The following is a 25306-nucleotide window of genomic DNA, read 5'->3' as shown; positions in this document are numbered from 1 at the left end:
CTGTAAGTCATCAATAAATTCCTTTACTACATAGAGACTATCTGTAAGTTCTGTGACTCTAGAGAACCCTGACTAATACAACATCCCAGGAAACAGCCTGGGCTATGCCCACATTGCAAGTGCAGAAAACATTGGGCCAGTAAGTGTAGATCCAAGACAGATACACAAGGGAACACCCTTTTCCCTAATAAGGAGAAACAGGAGCAGGGGCCAGCCCCATGTCTCCAACCAACATAAGCCAAAACAGGCTTATGGGGTAGTCAGCTTCATGCCAACAAGGCAACAACCACCCCTTTCAGAACTTAGTCGAGCAACCCCAGGAAGCACAGGACTGAACCTCAGTTCTGCCAACTGCACTAACCCCAGAAATGGGACCCAGGCCCTACCCATAGGAGTGTTCGCACCACTCTAGCCAAGTGTGTTTGGCCTGATAGTGGGAAGAAGCAGTGCTACCATGCAGGGACTACAGAGTTTTCCTGGTGTTATAGACAATGACTATCAAGGAGAGATTAAGGCAATGGCCAAGGCAATACATAATAAAGTCACCATCCCCACAGGAAGGAGGACAGCCCAGCTACTGTTACTCCCATTGCTTCCTACTAATCACTAATATTAGAGTCCTAGAGAGGGGATCAAGGCCTTGGTCCCTCTGATGCATACTGGGTGCAACCTATAGTTAAACAAAATCCTGTGCTGACAATATGGCTTGATGGAAAGGCATTCCGAGGCTTGGCTGCTGATACAGGGACTGATGTGCCTATTATAAAACAAAGTGATTGGCCTGCCACCTGGCCTCTGACCCCAGCCTTGACAAGTCTAAGGGGTACTGGCCAAAGTAAAAATCCACAACAAAGCTCTAAGGTGCTGAAGTGGAAAGATAAATACAGGAAATCTAAAACCATATGTCATCCCAGGCCTTCCCATTAATCTCTGGGACTGAGATCTGTTATCCCAGCTGGGATTGATTATGTACAGCCCCAATGAAGTAATCACGGCTCAAGCGCCTGATACCAAAAAATTTTGCAACAGTCCTCTGGAAAGACCCATTAACCGGAACCTGGAATGGGCTAGACCCAGTGCTTATTTGGGAAGTTCTGTCTGCATATATTCCCAAACAGCTGCCAGAGAGACTGATAAAACAAATAGACAATAACAACAGATCCAGGGAGGAGAAACCCCCTGAGAACCCTGTTTCTTCTTTTCAGGGAACATGAAGATTTTCTTCAAACTGGAACAGATTAACCAGCATACGCCATATAAGCTGACTTGGGAAGTACTCAATGCTGAAGGAGACATCACCAGAGTCTCCAAGGTGACTTGATTGGACTTTTTGTTCCCTAACTTATGATTTAGTAGGCTCTACATCTCTTTGATTGTATAAAGTAGGGTTAGCACTCTTGATGTGTGTCCTGAAGAAAATGAATAAGTGAAAATGTGGACGTGCTGACAAAATATACTGTGCTGCCTGGCACTGTGTATCCATAGGCCACATTTGGTGGTCCCAGCCTTTAGCCACTGTACTGGCTAGTTTTGTGTCAACTTGATACAAGCTGTTATCACAGAGAAAGGAGCTTCAGTTGGGGAAATGCCTCCATGAGATCCAGCTGTAAAGCATTTTCTCAATTAGTGATCAAGTTGGGGAGGTCCCCTTTTGGGTGGTGCCATCTCTGGGCTGGTAGTCTTGGGTTTATAAGAGAGCGGGCTGAGCAAGCCAAGGGAAGCAAGTCAGTAGAAGCAAGCCAGTAAAGAACATCCCACCATGGCCTCTGCATCAGCTCCTACTTCCTGACCTGCTTGAATTCCAGTCCTGACTTCCTTGGTGATGAACAGCAATGTGGAAGTGTAAGCTGAATAAACCCTTTCCTCCCCAATTTGCTTCTTGGTCATGTTTGTGCAGGAATAGAAACCCTGACTAAGACAGCAACTGACAAAATTAGAATTGGTGTCGAAAGCTCTGTGGCCATTTGGGGATACTACTCCTATAATGGGGGATAACCAAGATACACAGACTACTTATTCTCTTGTCTTTCAGGCCCATATTGTTCAGCAAACTGATGGCTTTTGTACAACAGAAGATAAATGCTATTCAAATGAAACCCATATAGGCCCACTATCACGGGCTGGAAGTAGGGGAATCTCAAACCTCTGTCATTGAGACTGACAAGGAATAGCCCCTAACTTATGCACTAAACCGCATAGCAATGACAGGTAAGAGAACAACTCAAGACCACTGCCCCTAATTGGGAGGCCTCACCAACAAGACAGGTGCTCAACCAAAAAAGGGCTGTTCTGTTTCCAGAGATGGGAAAGAGAGGCTAGGGTCTGTTTCAACCTGAGACAGACATGGTTTCCATAGTTTTCCCAGCCTTCCCTTTTGAAAAACTTAAAAAGGGGGGACCAGTTGCTGCTGACTCTTAGCAGAAAGCAGCTATCATCTCTGCAGGCTATTTACTTACAGGTGGTACTTTTCCAACCTGACCAGTGACTTGTTTTCCTAATATGATGTTTTTACAAGAAGCCCACCACAGCTGAACACACCCTGATAACATCTTGCTTTTCTCCTATATATCCTGGACTTGTGGTTAAATGTCTCCAGCTGCATTCCCCAGCTTGTGCTTATATACCCATAGTTGCCTTCCAATAAAAGAAACTTGAGGAGACTTGATCATTGATCAGACAGACTGTCTTCACTCTTCGAGTCTATTGCCCCTCAGTCCCCACTCTCTCCCTTACAGACCCAGTTGACTGGCCCACAGACTGGGTCAGGGTCAAAGAAGGGTTGAAAGAGTAAAAGTTTAAGGAGCTCTGCTGTATACCCAGTACTGACAAACCTTCTCCCACAAACCTGCTGCTAGTCACCTGCCTCTTAAACCCTTTCTACATCCATTTGCACATTGGTAGAGGAAAATCTGATTCCGGGTGCTGAACTGGAAGACTCTTCAGTACTGAGTACAGGACACGGACCGCTACGCAGTGCATGAATGCCATCTGCTTTACCTGCCATCCCTGCTTTTACAGAAACCACAGGTTTTTTTTTTCTCTATAAAAATTCATATTTTCAATCCTGTTTGTATTATATTCCCATGTCTTCTCAAAATCTTACGAAATCACTTTTACTTTAACCATCAGTGATCTCTCTGACTCCCTCTGGCTGGCTCTCTCATTATTTTTTAAAATCAACAGAAAATTATCTTGAAGCCATACCCTGCCCTATGTCTACCTCTCTATTGTTTGCCAGATAAACTTTCTGAGCTCCCTATATCTATCTCTCCACAGGCTACTCACTTATGTCTGGGCTTTCTTTCCTCTGGTGGACTCAACATCTGAAGTTTCAATGGCCTCAGAGTTCACATGGGGGAAGTCCTGCCTCTGTATTCCTGTAAGAAGGAACTCCCTCTGTAGCTTGGGCTTGAAGACTTCATAGTTTTCACCATCTATCTTCCTCAAGCAGTCCATAGCTAACAATAAGGCAGGTGAAAGCATAGGGTCCCAGACATTTCACTCATATAGACTGGTTCTGGTGGCCTTTGTAACAGTAGGACTTTAGCACCAGCTCAGTGAAGCCTTATGAGACATTCATTACGACCTGACATCTTTCTCTTATATAACTTGTTTTTTTTTTCTTCCTTTTATAATGTTCTTTCCTACTAAATGTCTTATAGTTAAAATGACTGTCTACTTCCAGAAAAAGAAAAATAACCTAAGAGTCAGTTCCAGGATTTGTTTGACAAAAGCAGGCTAGAAGGATTTTGTTTCTAGATTGAGAAATGGGCCATTTAGCAGGCAATGATGACCTCACCTGTAAAGACCAATTTATCAAAAGGCTTCTCCCTATTAGCCGGAATGGCTATTGTGATACACAGAAGAACTGATGCACATAAGGTCAGGATTGCATGGCTGCTGCAAAGCCCTCTGGTCATTCATAACAATACTACCAAGTGTAATATTGTAAGTTTAAGATGAGATGCAAACTGTGGTTAAAGCCATGGCAGCTATCAGGAAATTAAATGCAAAATATCTCATTGTATCCTACTCCGTGTGCTGAAGTGTTTTAGAATAAATATATCATCTTTTAAAATTGTGTTTTAAAACATGAGGACTTTAGAAATAGTTGAATGCGTTTTTGGTAAGTAATTCATTTCTAATGTAAAATTTTGTGGTATAGTAAAAAAAAGACATAAAACACAAAAGCAAAATTGGGATTGCCTAACAGGCCATTGAAAGTAAGAGAGGTGGTGGACCCCATAGATTTTAAGAGGTTAAGACCCCCTTTATTGAGTGAGACACTGAGGAGAAATTGTAGCCCAGCTTTAAATTTAATTGCCCAAAGTGAAATAGGTTTAAATACCAGTGAAGACCATGGCTAGGATAAAAACCCAGTGGTACACACTGCAAGTTTTGGATCCTTGAACCCTGGCTTTTCTAGGCCCATGATTAAGTCTCCTTTTCCTGCTCACAACTTGTGTTTAACTTGCTCCATTGCGAAACGCCACACAGAATTCTGTTTTCTAAGGTGACAGGGGTGTGATTCATGTGGGTCGTAGCTATCCATGTAATGACCTACTCTCCTTTCTTTGAGCATTGACTAAGAACAATGTGGAACAGCCCAGAAAGTATGAAGTGATCTGTATTCAAAGACCCTAGACACAGATGGAATACATTCACTGTAGTTGGCTAACTATCCTGCCACTGGAGTCACAGGCTTCTTATTCAAATGCAGTGGAACAAAAATGGAGTAAGTAAAGATTTATTGACCTGCCTTAGAGTTAAATAGTCAGGATCCACTCTAAGGGATACTGTGAATTCCATTTCAGAATGACTCTTAGAGTCTTAGGGAAAATGGTAGTACACACCGAACAAACATGCAATGATGAGATTGTCACATGGACTCTAGAGAAGGAAATAGGATGATGACATGTTGATATGGATATTATGTGTATCCTTGATAGACTAATAATTTTGTTCTGTACAAAGCTAGAGGAGAAACTAACATGGGATTTGGTATGTGTCATGGGAGGATGGCAGTACAAGCATTCTGTGGTAGATCTCTGGATTAGGAATAGAAGAAGCTGCTATGTATTTTGACTCACTGAATTTACCGAGAATGATGATTTCAAGAAGTTTCTGTAATGAAAGTTATATCTGAATGAAAGCCAAGGAACTCTGACCTTACCAAGTGATGAAAACGTTAGCAGAATATAGCCCCCACAGGGGAAATCACCAGGCTGCCAACAGAGCACTGTTCAGCTGTGCCAGCAAAAGCTCAAGCCTGGATGACCAGAATGATGAGGATTGTATCAATAAAGCTCATCAAACCTTGCCAAGTTTCCAGAAGGAGTCAGCTTTCAATCAAGTCCTCTTACATTCTGTAGGAGAACAAATTCCCACAGTTCTAGTGAGCTGGGGAGTGGTTCCTCTGTTCCTCCTCAAGGGGATTGTGGGCATTTGATTTTACAAGCTAAAGGCATAGTAGTTCAGGGGACTACTGGAGAAAGGATTGAAGCTGGTGTCATCATGGTCTCACTCTTATCTAGAGGACATAAGGGAGCAGAGGCAACTACAATACACTGCTTGTGATTACTACATACTTTATAGCTCACAGACTGGGCCACTTTTCTCATCTTTATATGTGTTGTCAGGAAGAACACCCAGAAGTCAGTACAACACCTGTACTTATTCTTAGGTTACTTGGGTGAGAGCTATTGGATGAATGTGCACAAGTGAAGGCCTTCAACCTCTTCCCCCCTTTCCAAGTCAACATAGAAAACCAAGTTCGCCATTTCACCTTGGAAGTGGGAGATGGTGTTAGACGTTTGTGTTACCTTCACAACATAAACGCATTGGGGGTGTTTCTTCTCAAAGTATCAATATTTAATTCACTAGTCTGAACCCCGGAGGAACAAGATGGGTCCAGGAAGATAGCTGCAAGCTTGATCCACTAAGAGTCCTTCTGCAGCTGCTGTGCCAGATGTGGTACATTTACTGGAGCAGATTAATATAGCCTCAGGATCTTGGGATGAAGCCATCTTTCTGGAAAATCTGTTCTTTTCTATCTCAATCAGGATAGACAATCAGAAACAGTTCACATTTACATGGATTCAACAATATTAATTTACAGTTTTGCCTTGGGGCTATGTTAACTCTTCTGCCCTCTGTCATAATACAGTCTGAGGAGACCTGCACCATCTGCACAGCCTATAGCACTTTTTGTCAGTCCATTCCATTGCTGGAGCTATAATGACTATGCCAGAGGAACAGGGGGTAGCCAGCATTCTGGAGGCCTTGTTAGAAGATATGCATTCTACAGGTGAGAGACAAATCTGTGAAGATGTACAGCACTCCAGTCAAGGGTAGAAGATTGTGATAATTTGTACAGCCTTGGAATCATGGTACGGTAATAGAATTTTGGGGTTCTAAAAAGAGGGCTACTGATCTCATACTGACAAGCACTCTGCTTAGCATGACAATTTGACTCAGATGAAGGTCAGTGCAGAAAGTATTTGGGTCATTGTGTGAAATCTCCATCATGTTGGAGTCATAGCATTAGATCGATTTTGTGTCAGAGGAGCTATTAAAGATAGGGAAGGATACTACATGGAACTTATTGCAAGAATTACTAGTAAGAATCATAATGCAGGCTGTCCATGTTCTGGGAAGATGCCACATCACTTTAATGGAAGGTAATGTTGTTTTCTTGAGTTCTGTTATCCACAGACTACTTGTCTATAGTATAGTAAGTGAGGCTGAAATGGCAGTATTATGAACTTGACTCATTTGGACTCATGAAATTTCAACACTGCTCATGCATCCCTTCCCACAATCTTCATAAAAAGTAATTTGAGATGGAAAGGAAGCAGCATGGCTCGAAGATGCAACCAATTTTCACGAGCAGGACCAGAGCCCAGGCCAGCATTAGTAGCCCTCTGCACACAACATCTAGGCCAGGTGGGGGTCATTCAGCTAGGGGAGGAAACATCTATCTGATTTCTTTCCATAAGAATTCAAGCCCCCAAAAGCCAATCTCTATAATGTGCCTGTCATGTTCCATAAATGGAGAAGAGAAAGCCCAGACACATGGCCTAGAAGCAAAAATCAACCAACCAAACAGCCACCCCCCCCCCACTAGAATGGTTCTTGGAGAAGCATAATGGTACAGAGGCTCAAGGATGCTATGAAAATGAGCAGCAAGTGAGAAGATCTTTGTACAACAGGCAAATGTCTACCAGAGGATATGTGTATAGAGAGACACCAAAGTACATAATAAATAGGGATATCTGGCCAGATCTTGCCAGCCAATTCCTAGTGCTAAATGATCACTGACCTCATGAGCACATAAACAGAGGAATGAATCATAAGTCCTACAGCATCAGCACCACTTACTAAAACTAATCCAGCTCTTTTACTCTCAAGAGTTTCACTGCCCACAACAAGCTAATTCTGAGCCCATTGCTTTTAGAGACTATTTACTACAAAGATGGACTACAAAGAAGCCATTGATTCCTGAGAAATCAGTGGTTTCTTCTCACAGGGACAGACACATTCCTAGGCTGGCTCTCGACTTTTTCTTGGCAGCTTGACCATTAACAATGTGCTTAGTCACTACCATGGAACCTACTGAGTAGAGATGTGCCTTGCTAGAGGGTCAAGGAAGCATCCATGGCCAGGATCCACTGGTCCCATCCTTCATCCAGTCCTTCTGATCTGTTAGACCAGCCTACTGTAGCAGAAGAGAGGTGCCATTCCCCAGGACATGCTATATGTTCTCTATTGAAAATATTTGGTACAGAGTCCCAGATATGAAGAATAAATCATTTTAAGAATCAAGGGGCAGTGTATGTAATCTTACTCTGGAGAAACAACAGTTCTATGCAACTGTTATTATATGTACTGAGGGTATGGTGCTTATACCTTATAGATCTAAAGAGGGGTAAAAAGCTAGGTGTATAGGTCATGGATATAGCGTTTATAAAGCATGCCCAAAACCTCAGCTTCATTCTCAGGTACCACCAAGATTGATTGATTGATTGAAAGCTGTTTTCTCCAGAATCCAAATTCCATGATATTTCTAGACTCAGAACTAAATATTTCTACTTCAGATAATAGATAGGAAATACATCTTCTAAGAGAGATATATGCAGACATTCATAATCAGTAGAAAATTGTCTCTGAATCATCTACTCTTGTGCCCTTTCATCTTGCATAGAAGCAACTGTGGTTGGTAATAGGAGTCGGGGTATAATTAAACTTTTAATATTTAGGGACTGTTTTTCTGTGAAAAAAATCAAACATTTTATTTCAAGGGTGATTATTGCTATAAAACGTGATATGGAATGCACCTGTCGGCTTTTATATGTTCTCTCGGATGTTCTCAACCTTCTTCCTCCTGCCCCCCCAACCCCCACCCCCGTCCCCTTTATTTCCTACCATCTGACATCTCAGCCTACAATGCAAGGACATGCAACTTAAATTTTAGAAAACCTACAGCTTGGGTTTGCAGGCTGTGTTTTGTTTCTTCTTCAATATTTCCAAAATTGTTATTTCCTTAGGAAAAGGATGAACAGATAAAGCGTGGAGAAAACAGTCGTAATGATGGCAGACGCACACCTGCCCACGCTCTGTAGCAGATTTATGGCCAACGCAGCCGATTTTGCCATCTGGGTCAAAGTCATATGTTCACTGGAAATATTTTGGTAAGTTATTGCTCATGTTTTCCACATTGCAGGTGGTGATCACATGGCTTTATGGTACTTTCATGATGGTGGGCCTGCCTGAGGGGGCTCTGATGTTCTGAAAGCCTACAGAAGCTATCTGATTAAATGAAATGTGCTCTATCCATCCTGCTAAGTATCATGAGAGGTACTAAACTATACATAAAATATAGTCCTGAGAAAGGTGCCAAACCATTCTCCTTGGTCGTTTCCAGAATCCTGGGGCTGGGCACGTATGAAGAAAACATTGACTACTTCTGGACATTAAACTATGAATTGCCCAAGACAGAAGAATTCAGATAAGTCTTTGGATGTCTGCTGTCACAGAAAAATATCACTACTAGTTACATTTGAAGATTCAGCCTTTGAAATGTTCTTAAATATACTATTTTTATTATTGAAAATACTATAGGTGTTTTGTTTATTTGTTCATTATACCACTACATTGGGGAAGAGAGACAGGATTGTAGGGATAAAAATTAGAACTAGGAAAAGCAGGAAAATACACAGGGTCTGAGAATTCTAATGTAAATTATACTACCCATTATACATCTAAGCTTAGTGGCTGCCAGAAATGGACAAAGGGGGTAAAATACTGAAAACACATGTTTTTGAAGTATAATTTATAGGGACTTATTTTTTGTTGTTGGAGAATGAATTTTGACAACTGTACAAGATTTCACACCCACTACTCATGATGATGTTTAGAGAGTTCAACTGCTCTATAGTATGCAGGGCTCTCTCTAGTCAGCACATGTCCTTTGCATGTAGTGATCACTACAAAGCCAGTGCATGCCAGAAGAAGGGGGAAATGAAAAAGTGATAAAAATTCCAAAATGTCTAACTCTAATATGTTAGTATATTTCTTTGTAAATGGCACCTATTTAAGTTTTTAAACACACCACAGACTGAATAGCTCTCAATGAGCCTTTCTTCTGGGTTTCATGGTTTCTTTCTCCCTTGGTGTTTTCCTAGGCAATGGTGTAAATTCTCAAATTTCATAAACCAAGTAGAAGACAGGGGAGAGAGTATGGCCCGACAGCTTTGTACACACAGGGCTCTTAAGGTGAGCCCTGCCTTCCTCCGGGTGACTGGCTTGGTAGTACATGGTCTCTGCTTCCAGATTCTCCAGAACACACCTGCTTCTATCTACTGCAGCAACTTTTATGGTGAGATTTTTTTTTTAATGGTTTAAAACAATAACATTTACTTAGCAAATTCATGCTCCTCATTAATTTTCCCTCAGACAAACACACTCAATGATGTGAATATGGCATTCAGAAATGTGTCTTCCTAAGTTGTCTCCTTTTGTTGTGATTTTATTGGATATTTTATTTACATTTCAAATGTTATCCTCTTTCCTGGATCCCCTCCCCCCAAACCCCCTTTCCCCTCCCCTCTCCCATGTTTCTATGAGGGTATCCCCTCACCTACCCACCTACTCCCGCCTCCCCTCCCTGCATTCCCCTACACTGACTGGGGCATCAAGCCTTCACAGGACCAAGGGGCTCCCCTCCCATTGTTGCTTCACAAGGCCATCCTCTGCTACATATACAGCTGGAGCCATGGGTCCCTCCATGTGTATTCTTAGGTTGGTAGTTTAGTCCCTAGGAGCTCTGGGTGGGTGGGGCGGTGGGAGTCTGGTTGGTTGATATTGTTGTTCTTCCTATGGAGTTTCAAACCCCTTCATCTCCTTAATCCTTTATCTAACTCCTCCATTGGGGACCCCATGCTCAGTCCAATGGTTGGCTGCAAGCATCTGCCTCTCTCTGTACTTGTCAGGCTCTGGCAGGGCTTCTCAGGAGATAGCTACATCAGGCTCCTGCCAGCAAGCACTTGATTATGAGCTTAACATTTTCCTTTCTTACCAGAAATCCATCCCTCTACCTACCCTATTCTTTTTACTCAAACTTTCCTCAATGTTTGAATAAAAATGTGTCATTTGAGCTTCCCTCTGCTTTCTCCCTTCTGCTCTTTCTTGCTTTATAATCAGCTGTAGTTTGTTAAGCAGGCCTTCCATGCTTTAACAGCACCAGAAAAACCACCATGCATGTTCTTGTAGAAGATGTGAGGGTTTTTTTCTGTGTCCATTTCTGGAGACAGCAGAAGTAAGGAAAGAAGGTGCCCCACACTCCTCTGTGAAAAAGGGGGGCTGTTTGGATTGAGCATCACATGACAACATGCAGCCAATCATTCTTACAAAAAGGATACATCTCAAGACGTAAAATTGGTTTTGAGTTGTTGAAATTTCTGCTCATCAACACAGAAAGGGTTAGCTGGTTTCTAATGTAACCGCATTCCCTCAATGTCAAAATAAAATGACTCTCTTCATAGAATATTTTGACACACTAGTGAGACCAGGGATAATGATAAAGGTAAAGAGAACACCAATTAAACTAATTGGACATTTGTCTACAAATAAGGTTTTATCCCTGATGACAGTTAACATCCTTCAGTGAAGAAGGGTGCAAACATCCAGCTTTCATCAGCAGGGATCTGAGCAAGCCGCCCTTCAAAGCTCCTATTTCTGCCCAGAGCATTTGCTGTCACTGGCTTTTCTCTTTGGAAAAGTGTTTCTCAAAACACAGACTGAGATGCACTGTGACATACAGCAAATAGCCAATGGTTACACGAAAAAAAGAAGAACAAACAAAAACAAAGACACTCTGCTTTTGTTCCTGATTGTATTTGGTTTTAAGGACAAATAGAACAGAGGCAATTAAGGGGAAATTTTCCTGAGAACATAGGAAAGCCTTTTACTTCTGATGGAGCCTTTCCAACCTGGCCCATGGAGGGTGTGATCCAATAGGATGTTGGGAATTCTCCGAGAATGGTCAGCTTTCTATTTTACAGTGTACTCTGGGGTCCACATCACTAAGCCACAGCCATTCCATCATGCTGAGTTCTCACTCAGCAAAGGAGCCAGAATTCCGTGGGGACAATCACACTCAGTTTCTGACTTCTGTATTTTCTTTATCATCTGTGATTCAGTTTTGGAGAAGAACCCAAGAGGGGATCAGAACTAGGATTTACCTAGTATTTCTTCAATTTCTCATGTTAGGATTTTAGGGTGTGTGTGTGTGTGTGTGTGTGTGTGTGTGTGTGTGTGTGTGCGCGCGCGCGTGTGTACGAGCACTGCACAGGGCAATAGCAAATCTCATGTATTCCTCCTCAGACACCCCCTGAGACAGGTCCTCTCAGTGATCGTGGGCTCCCCCATTTGGAAAGTCAGTAACATCCAATACCTTCCTGTGCCTCCTCTCAGCACTGTAATTACAGGTCTGCAGCACAAGGCCTGGCTTCGTACATGTGTCCTAGGGAAGGGGCAGAACTCAAATCCAGACCCTTGTGTGGCGATCACTTTTACCTGAGTTACTTCTCCAGCCCGTAGTTCTTAATTCATAGCCCAGGAAAGAAACTGAATTCAAAACAAAAATGTATATCAAGAGAACATATCTGAAGATACACACACACACACACACACACACAGAGAGAGAGAGAGAGAGAGAGAGAGAGAGAGAGAGAGAGAGAGAAAATTTTCTTTTTCCTCAGATTAGAAATTTTATGTAACAAAATGCAAAGATAACTGGCTATTTAAAACTCGTTCTCTTTGTTGCAACTTACACAGGTAGTAGTAGAAATTCTACTAAGCTGGGCGGTGATGGCACATGCCTTTAATCCCAGCATTTGGGAGGCAGAGGCAGGCAGATTTCTGATTTTGAGGCCAGCCTGGTCTACAAAGTGAGTTCCAGGACAGCCAGGGCTACACAGAGAAACCCTGTCTCGGAAAAACAAAAAAAGAAATTCTACTTAAACTCTACAGATACAAAAAAAGTAAAGAAAAAAGAAAAGAAAAAAAAAAGAAAAAAGAAAAGCAACTACAGAGTCAAAGCTTAATTAAATGAGACAAAAATGGGCACTTTACTCGGGGCAGCTACTACAGGAATTGAATTTGCTGTGTAACACTCCTGAGATCTCAGCTTTGGGCACAGGGCAGAGACCTGTGCATCCAGAGGGCTGTGGAATTAAGGGAATACACCATGAACGTATGTAACAAGCACAAGATACTATGAACTGATTATTTTGAATTAACAGAAGCAGGATAAATCCCACTGCCCTATCCCTGTTAATCTTGCTCACTCCACCATGAGGCTCGGGCATCAAGCTGAGCGTAGGTTGTTGGTCTTTGGGTCCACAGTGTGTGGGGTTTAGTTCACTGTTTTCTTAGGGATGCACACCACAGGAGCAGCAAAGGAGGACATGAAGAAGGAAGAGTTAGCAGTTACATTTTGGCTCCAGGTACTCGCACCATGAAGCACTGTGCATTGTGATGCAGGCTGTTTGTTGATTTCCTCCAGTAATAGACATAGTTTCCTCATCATTATCAGGGTCGGGGTCTCTCTCTCTCTCTCTCTCTCTCTCTCTCTCTCTCTCTCTCTCTCTCTCTCTCTCCTTTCCCCTCCCCCTCTCTATCACTATCCCCCTCCTCATCCTTTCCTCTCTCCCTTCCTCTCTCTCCTCCACTCCCTCTTCCTCCTCCTTCCCCTCTCTCACCCTCCCTCTTTTCCTTCCTTCCCTGTTTACTCTGCAGCCTTCACAGATCTCCACATCCTTGCCTGTCTCCTGACTCTCTGGAATGTTGGTCATATCTGGGTGACACTTACCTTCCCTGTGTTTCCCTGGTAACAAAAGTCTGAGGACACCAGGCACTGAGTGTCTGAGTTTCTAACTTGCTAGTGCAAGCCTGCTCCCTTGCCAACTAGAGTAACTCTGTTTTTCCTGATATGGTGCCGCTATTTACAGAAATTGGAATTGTGCTCCTTCAAGGAAAATGTGTTAGGTTTCTGTCTTCCTCCAAACCATGCATACCGATCTGAGTGCAGACAAGTGATGAGATAAGTCAGGACAGAGAGCTAGGGGCTGTGCATGTTTCAGCAATGTCTCCTCTCATAGGGAAAGGAGGACACATGGACACAGCTGGACATCCTGTGAGGTAAGTATAGCTTACCTTCTTTCCACCTCATGATAGACCACTTGCTGATAGCTGAGGTCTGAGCCCCAGTGATATTGAAATAAGATTCAGTGTATTTGTGATCCCTTCCCTTCCCTTCCCTCCCTCCTTCCCTCCTACCCTCCCTCTCTCCCTCCCTCCCTCCCTCCCTCCCTCCCTCCTATTTCTGTCTGTCTGTCTGTCTGTCTGTCTGTCTGTCTGTCTGTCTGTCTCCTTTTGATTAATGGTTCCTGAGTTAGTTAAACACAGGGTTTTTTTGACTTGGCAATTCAGTGAATTCAAAATGAAATCAATTAGTATTAAATCCCCAAAGATGTTTTTTGTCATATCACAAATTCCTTATGGTTTTCCTGAAAAATTAAACTGCAATCTTCATCTCTTTTGAGGTTTAACAGATATTGGATCCAGCGAATCTCTGGCATCACCAACCAGTAAGTAAAACTCACTGCACTCCCAACAGTCCTCCAAATCTCAACGCAATAAGCTCCTATCACGTTGATGAGGCAGACAGCCAGTTCCTCTTGGAGATATCACACTCCAATTATTTCAGGCAGTGCTCTGTATGTAATCAGGGCTGCTGTGTGCTGTTCCGCCATCCCTTAGCGTTGTGGTGGAGGGTTTTGAAGACCCTTTCTGCCTTGACCTTTACACTCCAGCCCAAACCTTGATGATTTCCACCCAAACCAGAAGCAATAGGAGCTTTCTTTTCTCTGTCTGTCAGAGATTTCAGAGATCAGTTCTCAGGGCTGTGTCAAGGGGTCTTCATGAAAGGTCAAGAGTTTTCCATCTTCCTCAAGGTGGAATGTCAAGGAAAATACAGCCCAGCCTCTAATTGCCTCAACCACCAGCATCTATAGTCCCTGTGCCCACCTGTAGTCTAACAGTAATACATACTTTTACAGAAGGGGATTTTTCTTCAAGAAGGTAATTAATCATTCCCTCCAGGCTAATCATTAGGACACTAGGACATTGTGAAAGGTTTATGCAAATCACTCCAAAGTACATGCTGAATTCTCTTCCATGTCTCTGGCCCTTTATACATCAAGAAATGATAACATCTGCCTCTGCATTTCTCAGCATTTCCAGACAAAAAAGACACCGGGGGCAGGGGTGATACAGTATCTTCTGAGTTTTCTCTGACTGATTCATTTCTTATCTCATTCATCATTTACTGAGTCTACAGGTGTGAGAGATCGCTTGACCGAGACTTGAAGATTATTTTCTCGAAGTGATTAATAGTGAGTATTTTCAGCTCTGTGGGGCATAAAATCATTGTTACAGTTATTCAATTAGGTCATTGGTGAAGGAAACAGCCACAGACAACATCTGCAGTAGTAACAGTGATATAATGCTCAGTGAAGCCCTAAGGGAAACAAAGGAGCCTGGCCCATAGTGTACCTGCACTGGCCCTGCTCTCAACAGAAGAGATAAAGGAACAGATATTCCTTTAATGTGGGACCTTATGTATCAGTTAAATATTAAGTGGGAAAAAAAAAAATCACACCATAAAAGCGTCTGATTTCAGGCATGGCTTCTCCAGCATACCCTGTGCTTTGGTCTATGCTAAATCTATGCTTTGGTCTATGGGGCTGCCAAGTTTTGCTTTTAGCTGTTATAATTTACCATTCACACAATAAACACTGACTTTGTATTTATCATGTGCAAGGATTCTATATTATAGGAAAACATAATTACATGAGCCAAGTTCCACTCTTTAAAAGATCACACCATCAATGCAACAAAATGATTATACCACTGGAATAATCTGGATACAGTTCTAGAGATATCTGAACTTGATGAATTAAAGACAATTTCTAAATGCTGATGTCTGTGCTCACCAACATAACTTTAAACTCATGACCATCACATAGAGTAATAGAAATAAAGCATACTATAGTTTTCTTTGACGAATTTACATATAAAAATGAAATGCCTCAGCAGGGCGTGGTGGTGTACACCTTTGATCCCAGCATTCGGGAGGCAGAGGCAGGCGGATTTCTGAATTCAAAGCCAGCCTGGTCTACAAAGTGAGTCCCAGGACAGCCAGGACTATACAGAGAAACCCTGTTTCGAAAAACCACACACACACAAAAAAAAAAAAAAAAAAAAGAAATGCCTCAGTGGGCTTTCCTAGAACCTTCCAGTAGAGAGTCTACTCTCTTTCCTCCTCCCTCCTCCCTAGGCTACTCCACCCTATCTGCCTTCTTCACCAGGGTGCCTTGAAGAACCTGCTGAAAGTTTTGTAACTGGTGCCCAGGCTACACAGCTAATCCTGGTAAGAGACCCAACCCAATATCACTCTCTGCTTTCACTACCCAGGGATCCTGTTCATGCCCTCAGCTAGAGAGCTGCTTTCCTTGGCACAATGACATGAGACCTCGTCATTAGGACACATTAGGACCCCCCACACTCGTCTTAGGACACACTGTTGCTTTCCACATTGGAATGCAAGCTCCTTGCTTTGATTCCTCAGAATAGCTCTGAGCTGCCTACTGCCCAGCTCAGACTCTCTGGTTATCAATTGTGTCCTAGTAAAAGATCTGCTCCCCCAACTCCAGCACTTTAGGTTGGCCTCAAATTACCCATCCAAGCCACCTGGGGATTCTGATAGGATAGAATAAGAACTCATATCAAAAGACACAACAACAATCAAATTCCAGATGCCTGGAAAGAAAAAGCAAGACAATGTCACAAGTCATGTAGTTATTATTCCAAACCAGAATAGCTTAGACAATATTCAAGACACAGCTTTCAAAAGAAGTGTTATAAACACGTTTGAAGAATTAAAATAACCAAAGAAGACATGACATAATACTTGTATAAAATTAGAGAGGACAAGAATAAACTTAAGTCCAAGGAAATAGAGATAGATTGTTGAATGAAATAACAAGAACAATTCAGGAGATGGAAATGAATTTGATAAAGCAAGAGACAGAAATACTGAAGGAAACTCAAACTGAAATCAAGCTGTAAATGAAAACTTCAGTGGTATAGAGAAAACTCAGTGGAAACTCTCACCAGCAAAGTATATTATATAGAAGACAGAATATCGGGTTCTGAAGCCAAGGCAGAACAATTAGATCACTCAGTCAAAGACATGATAAATGTTCAAATATTCCCATCAATGGAACTTATAGAAATTAAGATGCCCTGAAATGATAGTCTGTAAATTATGGGGTTGGAAGAAGAATGACAATTTAAGTCTGAAGTAAAGACTGAATCATCAATTGAGTCATAGGAAAGAAAGTCCAGAATCTAGGAGATAGCATTACATATGTGTGTCTGCCTATTGATACATATGTGATCATATGAGGTGCACTTTTCATAGGAGAGAATGCCCATTATCTAGGGGAATAAGTATTATGTGCATATGTCTACTGAGGTTCATGTGTTTATCTGCCTATTTAGGTACATGTGTACATATGGTTATTAAGGTACATATGTGCATCTACCTGTGTATATACACACACACACACACACACACACAAATCTGCCTACTGAGGTACATGTGTTTATCTGCGTACTAGGTATACTTGTCACATGGGAGAATGCCCTGAATCTAAGGGAGTAAACCTTACATATATGCATCTGACTATTGAAGTAAATGTGTACATAAGGTAATTAAGGTAAATATGTACATCTGCCTATTGAAGTACAAGTATATATCTGCCTATTGATACATATGTGCATCTGCTTATTGAGGTACATGTATCATTCAGAACACAAAGTATGTAGGACCAGAAGACAAACTCCTCATAAAATACCATAGTTACAACACCAAATACAGCAGAACAGAGAGAGTGTTGACATCAGCAAGGGGGATGCCCCACATGACATATAATTGTAGTCCCACAGGACAAGAACCAATTCTTCAATGGGAACTTCAGAATCCAGAAGAGCTTAGAACTTTCACATTCTGAAAGAACACAGATGTACACCCAGACTACTTTGCCAGATAAAGCTATTTACCAAAATTAAAGGTTGGAGAAATACTCTTCCATTCCATAATAAAAATAGGCTAATGGAAATTTAAAACCACCAAACCAGTCCTACAAAGAATTCTAGAATGAATACTGTATACTTAAGAATAAGTACACCCAGAAGGCTGTGCAGAGAAATAAATGATGCTAAAATAGGAGCTACATAAAACAGGACTATGAAATTATAGTAATAATTGAGAATATTAATGATCTCAATTTTCTAATCAGGAAATTGTATCAGAAAAGAGGGCCCAAGTTTTTGATGTCTACAGAAAGGAAACAAACAAAATACGTCATCTTCATGATAGATGGTACCATATAAGGAAGAAACATACTCTAAGCCAATGGGAAACAGCAAGTAAGCAGATGTAACTGTTACAATACCCACCCATTGCCACTCAATATTCTGTACATGTACCTGGAAGGGACACTTCCAAACACTTTCTCCAAAGGAAGAATTACTCTAATAAGTCCAGAGAGAGACATAACACAGAGAACTATAGCTAATATCCTTGAACATAGATGCAAGCATTGTCAACAATATGCTTGAAAAAACCAAAGATATGCACATGTCATAAAGATAATTCTCCATTTGTAAATGGATGATTCCCAGGGATGCTGAAATGGTTCAATATGGGAAAATCAGTGTGCATTAATAAACCATGTGTATTGACTTAAAAGACAAGAATCATGTGATCATCTCTGTAGATATAGAAAACTGTGGACCTGGGTACCAGAGGTTTTCCATGGAGATCTCTGTCCAGGCCAGGTGCGAGGGTTCCAGTGAAGAGAAGCAAGTGCAGGCAGGAAGATGAAGTCTCTGCCATGCCTTCCAGGTTGCTCTGAACTGAGTTGACTATCCAGTGAGGAGTGCTGTGGGACCTCAGGTGGCTCTTCGGGAGAGAAAAATCTCTTCCCAAGTGTTACACACAGCTCTTGGAACTAAAGACTCAGACGAAGGAATGGTTCTCTCCGGTGATTCAGGGTTTGACAGTAGGTACCTCTCATTGGCTTGGACTGAGAGTTTGGGGAAAACCTTATTTGCCTATGTGAAGGCTTCGTGCTATTCCTACCTGACTGATAGCCACGCCTCTCTCCTGTGTGGGCGGTGACTTTGACAGGAGCCAGGGGTCCGGGAGACATGTAGGTGGAAATTACCACCCACTGGGTCCCACAGGGTTCAAGACCTCAGCTCGACTGGAGACCAGACTGCCTGTGCACAGCCCAGTGCCCCACAGAAAATGTCTTGACAAAAGCCCAACATTCTTTCATGATAAAAATCCTATCTAGAGAGAACAGGATTTGAGGGAACACATCTCAATATAATACATTTATATATGACAAACCCAGAGCTGACATTCAATTCACCAGGTACTCTGCTGGTTGCTAATCAAAGCAGGAAATATGGCTTCTACCCCTGGAAAGTTTTAGAGACTAAAAATCTTACATGAGATGGAAGTTTGAGTGAGTGAAAGCATCTTTCATCTGAGGTCGCGCATGCTTCCCATTTCATTCATCACCATAACCACACACAGAAAGCAAAGGACCTCTGTGGTTTTTCAGAGGTAAGCATTTACAAACAGGGAAGTGCATTCACTATCCTCACACATTGGCAAAGAGAAATTTCTGAGACAAAGGCTTGTTATTGAATGAAGGGCACAATTCTATAAGTAAGCCCTCACTGGATCATGTGACCTGTGCTGTGGAAGGTATTAAGCATGTAACCAAGGCAGAGTTCTGGGATGCCACAGAGCCATGGTGTGCAGATATGGAGAGGGATGGAGCATATTGTATCAGACAGGGAAGACAAAGGAACTCTTGGGATGGTGAATGCAGCAGAGGGGAACATAAACATGCTGCTGGACCTCTCAGACAAGTGAGAGCCTGGTGTACAAGGACTAGGATGTAGGGATACATTTTCTCAGATGGGAAGCACATGGCTCTGGGTGGCAGGAGTGGGCAAGACAGGAGCCTAGAAGATTTGGATGGCTGGATTTGCATGAGTGTAGAAGACAGGCTGGTACCACAGAGCACCATTCGAACAACTCTGCAGCCATCCTGAGCCTCCATGACTGCGACCACAGAGGAAAGAGAAGAGAGAAGGGCCTGAAAGACAGTTCAAAGGCAAAATGACAAGACTCAATGACAGGTTGAATAGTAGGCTTGAATGAGAGGGAAGAGTACAAGATAGTGTGGAAGAACGGTGACAGCAGTGACAGAATCAACACAGCACTCTGTGCTGACAAGCAGATGATCAAAGTGACAGAGCACCCCCTCCTGCCATATGTCAGCGCGTCAGAGACACCCGGCTGAAAGGAGGTTTTTCCTAGATTCTTCTTGCTGGGGAGTGCATGGGCAAATGATGAACTCTTACAAAAAGAAACTCTCTCGGGTACTAGCTGATGTGACCTCAAGTGTCAAAACAAATTAAAAGCCCACAGAGTGAGGGTCAGCTCTGATGTCCACAGTTTAGAACTGCAAACAGCCATCACTTTCCCCTGGAGAACTTTCATCCAGCTCACCAGTAAGTCTTAACAAAGCATCCAGTGACATTTGGTTGGTTCTCAATGAAGCTTTGCTGAATGGTTGTAAAGATAAGGCCATTAACAAGAAGCCAACGAAGAGCTAGTCTCCTCTCATGTGGCTTACCACGTGAAGAGAGTAGAGAAGAAATATGGTAATTCATGAAACCAAGATATGATCATGCAAACAGGATGGCTATTTCTGAAACTCCCATGCCAGGCATGGTGCAAATAAAACAGACACATGACTATGGACTGATGGCATTTGATTAGTGTGAATCTCTGTCTTGTGCCTAGCAATACAACTGCATCAGAACTTTCTGCACCTGCTGTGGACTGATGATGGAAGCAGACCCGGTAGTGTGAATTGGCTGCACTTTATATAAAAGCACTTCAAAAATAAATGTCCACCTTGTCTGGGATTCATTTCTCTCTCTCTGTACCAATGGATGGCTTCCCATGCGCTATCTAACAGGCTAAGAACATGGAGTATCAGTAAATCACCATGTGTCTACAGATTTGTGAGAACGGAATGGAGCCAGCCACTTCTTGGGCCCTGAGGTTGCAAAGGTAATTCATAAGAAACTGATGTGTCAGCAGAGGACTCACAAGAAGGCATTCTTATCACTTGAGCTAACAAGGAGTCCACCAACTTCCTCAAAGCAGATGACTGTTGAGATCAGCAGAAGATGAAATTATTGTTTATTGTGCATTTCTAGTAATTTAAATGTAAGTCAAATATTGCTCAATTTCTTTTGTTTGGAAAAAAAATACTTCTATACCTGTCAGTAGTGAGGTGCTGTGAGTTTTAACAGGAAAATAAAATAAGCCACATAAAATTTTGAGCCAGATAATATTGTTTTCTAGAACAAACATGTCTAACTCTTTCTTATCAGTGCTGTGATCTGTCTCCTTCCTGGGTTTTAGGAGAAGTTAGATTCTGAGAAAAGAACTGTTTTTCTAGTGTTGTACAAGCCTAGTTCTCCAGAGGAAAGTTTTTCTGGAGAAACCCATCCTTTTATGAGCAGTGGGAAAGCAACTGGCACCGAAACCAGATTCAATGGTCAAATCTACTGGGCTGGACACAACCAGGTACTCACTGTTATCCCTATGGTCCGACCAATCGTTGACATCTTGACTCTCGCTTACGACAGAATGAGGCCCAGTGCTATAGACCAGCTGTTCTGATTTGTAGCTGATCTCAAAAGATTGCCTAAGAAATCTGGATCCACACATTTTCTGCCTATTGTGGACTATTGTAACAGGTTTCTCTGGAAATTTGGGTTCATTCCCCGCTACATCCATGTTTCCCCCACGTTTGTACAGCATCTGAGCCAGGTTTAGGTTTAGCTTGCATCCTCAGGAATGATTTCTTATCCTGTGTGGATTAATCAGGATAAAGATGTTCCTGAAATCATAGGTTATTTCTAAACTAACTGCATTTCAGGACAAGCATGGGGCTCAGCATATGGCAGACACAAGCCTGTGTGGGGTAAACATGTAGCTTTCAGTCTGTGTTGGGCTTGGCTTCACCTCTCACAGTATGAGCTTGACTAACTGCTTTGTGCTAGGCATGAAACCACCTTCACTGGTATTGTTTTGATGGGTCTTCAACTTCACAGATGGAGTCCAGGAAACTTCTCAGCATCTTCACCTGTGTGAGTCATTCTGCAGGTGTTTCCTTGTGAAACATGCCTCTTTGGAAGACACCATGAACAAGCAAGTGATTAACCATTCTCTTCCTATTAGGACAAGACCTGGGCTTAAGAGGCAGACCACATGGTACTAAATACAGATGTCATCCACTGCTCTGCATCTCCCACAGAGTTAGTGTGGAAGTAGTTACCCATCAGTGCTGACTTCGTGAGACAGACGACACATCAGATGCTTGTTACTAAAAGAAAATGCACCAAGAAGAATCACTCATCTATGTTTTCTTGCAGCCAGTGGCCACCTCTGCAATTCTGTAGGTTCAAAGCTCTGGCATAGGCTGGATAGCTTTATCCAGGGTCCCCAGGGTCTTTTCTTAGCCAGGTCACTTACATGGGGCTGGCTGGCAGCTAGAGTCATGTGGTAATGGAACCACTTGTTTCTGTATTATTATTTTTTTCATGATGTGGACAAGATCAAGCCAAGAATGTATGGATCCCTCTGATCTCTATAGGCCAAAACAGAGGTTGATGTAGCATTAGTTCTAGTACCTTCTGTTGGTTAAAGCCAGTCTCAAGGGCAGGCAGAATCAAGGCCTGGGAAACAGACTTATATGCTCTTAATAGTCATGTTGTAGAGAACCAGAGGAAGAGGGTACAGGGAGAACTCACTAATATTTGTAACTTGCCCTGGCATAGAAAGCTGTTATCATAGTGTCTGTACATAAGTCTTTAACTCATAGCATTTATTGTGACTATTAGCCTTTTTCCTTCAGTTTCCACTCATTACTTTCATGTATACAGTTCCATAAAGAGGTTGGTCAGGCTAGGTGTGCTGGTAACAGTTGTCTTCCCAATGCTTGGAAGAGTAAAGTAGAAGGATTTCAGGTTCAATGCCTGCCTGCCTGCCTGCCTGCCTAAAGAGGGAACCCCAAGGCAGCTTGAGAAACTCAGAAAGACTCTCTCTCTCCAATGCAAAAAGGAAAAAGGAGCATTGTTGGCTACATCTTTGTGGTAGAGTGCTGATCTTAAAATTCGAAGTCCCAGATTCTATCCCTATACTGCAAATGGGTCAGAGCTGATTAAAAAACAAACAAACAAACAAACAAACAAAAAAAACAAAAACACCTCTTCTTTCCACTTAGTCCTCCGACAGCTAATTCAAGGAGTAACTGCAAGGGATTGCTTCAAGAATTTTCCTGAATCCTGTGGTTTCTGAATATTCAGATGCATTAGTATAGACAAAGGAGACATAAAGGATTCATGGTTAGATAGCCATGATCAGGACACTTTGCTTGTGTTACAACCTGCCATGTTATTTATAGGGTGAGATACTACAACATTATCATCTATGTCTGGCACAAACTTTACAGCTTTTACATGTCATGGATCCCAGTGTTGGATACTATGAGCTGTGGTAAAGCCCATGACATGTCTGTCTATCATGCATCATCGTCTCATGTGTCAACTCCCATCTATTAAGTATATATAGCAGGCTACTGACTTCTGAGTTATTTTACTTGTGTATGTATGTGTGTGTCTCCATGTGAATTTGTACATGTGTGTGGAGGGGTACCCATGAATTCCAGAAGGAAGCATCAGATCCCCCGGAGATGGAGATGCAGGCATTTGTGAGTTGCCCCAATGTGGGTACTAGCAACAAAACCCTGGCCCTTTTGCAAGAACGATTAAGTACTCCTAACTACAGAGTCAGTGCTACAGAACCTTCAGAGTACTTTCAAATGGAAAAATCAAACCATGAATATTAACTCTATATATAACTTTTAAAGGGCATTCTGCTTACATAATGAACTTACTGTTTTGCATTTTGTACTATAAATTATTTTGGTATCTGTTATTTTTCATATTCTGTTGTTTTCTATATCATTGTCTTATATAACTCCTCTATAAAACCATAGAAAATAATGAACTGTATAATTTTATACATCTGCATGGCCAGATGTACTTTGAACAATTAATTAACTTGTAGGTAGCAAAAAGAAACATTTAGTAATATTATCTGAATTAAACTCTCCTTTGGCATACACAGTCATAGAAAGCAATGCATCCTGGGAAACTATTGTTTCTCCTGGTATTACCCAGAGCGACTGTGAAGGATTGTCAGTGTACTTCTCAAACCAAGACCTGGGGAATAGAGCCAGTCCCAGCTACAATGTACTCAGAAGCCAGTCTAGATTAAATGAGATCGTATTGCAAAACAAAACAGAACAAAACAAAACATCAAGACAAAAAATTGGAGAAAAGGGATTACATTACTTCCAACTTAAAAAAAAAACAATATTTAAAAATTCTATTTGAAAACCTCACTCTTGTTTAGGCAACACTGAATGTGTATTCATGTCCACATGAAAATACGCACAGTGTTCCTTGATGCTGTTGGTCACAAAGAACACACAAAAAAAGACATAACACTGTGGAATGCCTGGCTTGTTGTCTTTACTGCACATCTTAGAAAAGATGGAGGGCAGAGTTAGTAATGGTAACTCCGTGCCATCCAGGGTCACATAACTGGATCAAGGAATATTTTTAAGAAGGAAGGATGGACAGGAAGAGGATAATGAGGAACAGAGGGAGGGAAGGGGGCCGGTGAAAAGGGCAAAGCCTGGTGGACGAGTGGGTAGGGATCTAGGAAGTGACACAATTGTCTTGGTAAAATCTGAACTGTACTCAGTCCATTCTTGTTCTGGTTTTCTTGTGTTCCTCTAGCTTTCTGTCCTCCATCCACACTAGCTGACTCATGAAGAACATGTGGTTACCAATCCCAAGAGGACCCTCAGATTTAGCTTGGCAATTGCTTGTTTAAAAAAGCTGATGTAGGGTAACTACAATTTAAAAGCCAGCTCCCATGCCAGGAATATCGCATGTCGCTTTTGCTCCCAATCATCATCTGGCAAAGTGGATCTCTCTTGTCCCTCTTTTGAGACAGGAGAGATTCACGGTGGCCCAGCTAGGAAGAGAATCTGAGGTGTCCTGGACTTTCATTCTTGACATTTAAACATCAGCACATTATTTCCTGTCAGCCTCATTCCTTAATCTTAAAACCAAGAAGAGTTAGTCAGATGTGCTACCTCCTTAACACTATAATTTTCTATTGTAATAATGATTGGCTCCAATATTCTACTACCTATTTATGTCTATGAAGAGTGACTTGAAGGCCCAGTTTTGATTCATAACATTCACAAGGTGACTCCCAACCACCTGTAACTCTGTAAATGCCCCTCTGGCCTCCACAGATACATAGATGCATATGTAGACAAATACCCATACACATAAAACAATACAACAGAAGTTGGAAAGAAGAGTAAATGGCCTTATGTTTGCCATGCAAGTGTGCTTTTTAAATTAGTACATTTATTTACTTTACATTTTAAATTATAATTACATCACTTTTCACTTCCCTTTCCCCATTGCAACC

The 25306-nt window shown here is 42.0% G+C and overlaps 1 protein-coding gene across 2 annotated transcripts in view; it reads right to left on the bottom strand.

The window, feature by feature from the left end:
- Negr1 (neuronal growth regulator 1) overlaps positions 1-25306 on the bottom strand; it is a 718441-nt gene that overhangs the window by 320645 nt on the left and 372490 nt on the right. The gene's annotated exons all lie outside the window — the stretch shown is intronic.

This window comes from Mus pahari, chromosome 4, assembly GCF_900095145.1.
Source record: "Mus pahari chromosome 4, PAHARI_EIJ_v1.1, whole genome shotgun sequence".
NCBI lineage: Eukaryota > Metazoa > Chordata > Mammalia > Rodentia > Muridae > Mus > Mus pahari.
This window is presented reverse-complemented; position numbering and strand designations above follow the sequence as displayed.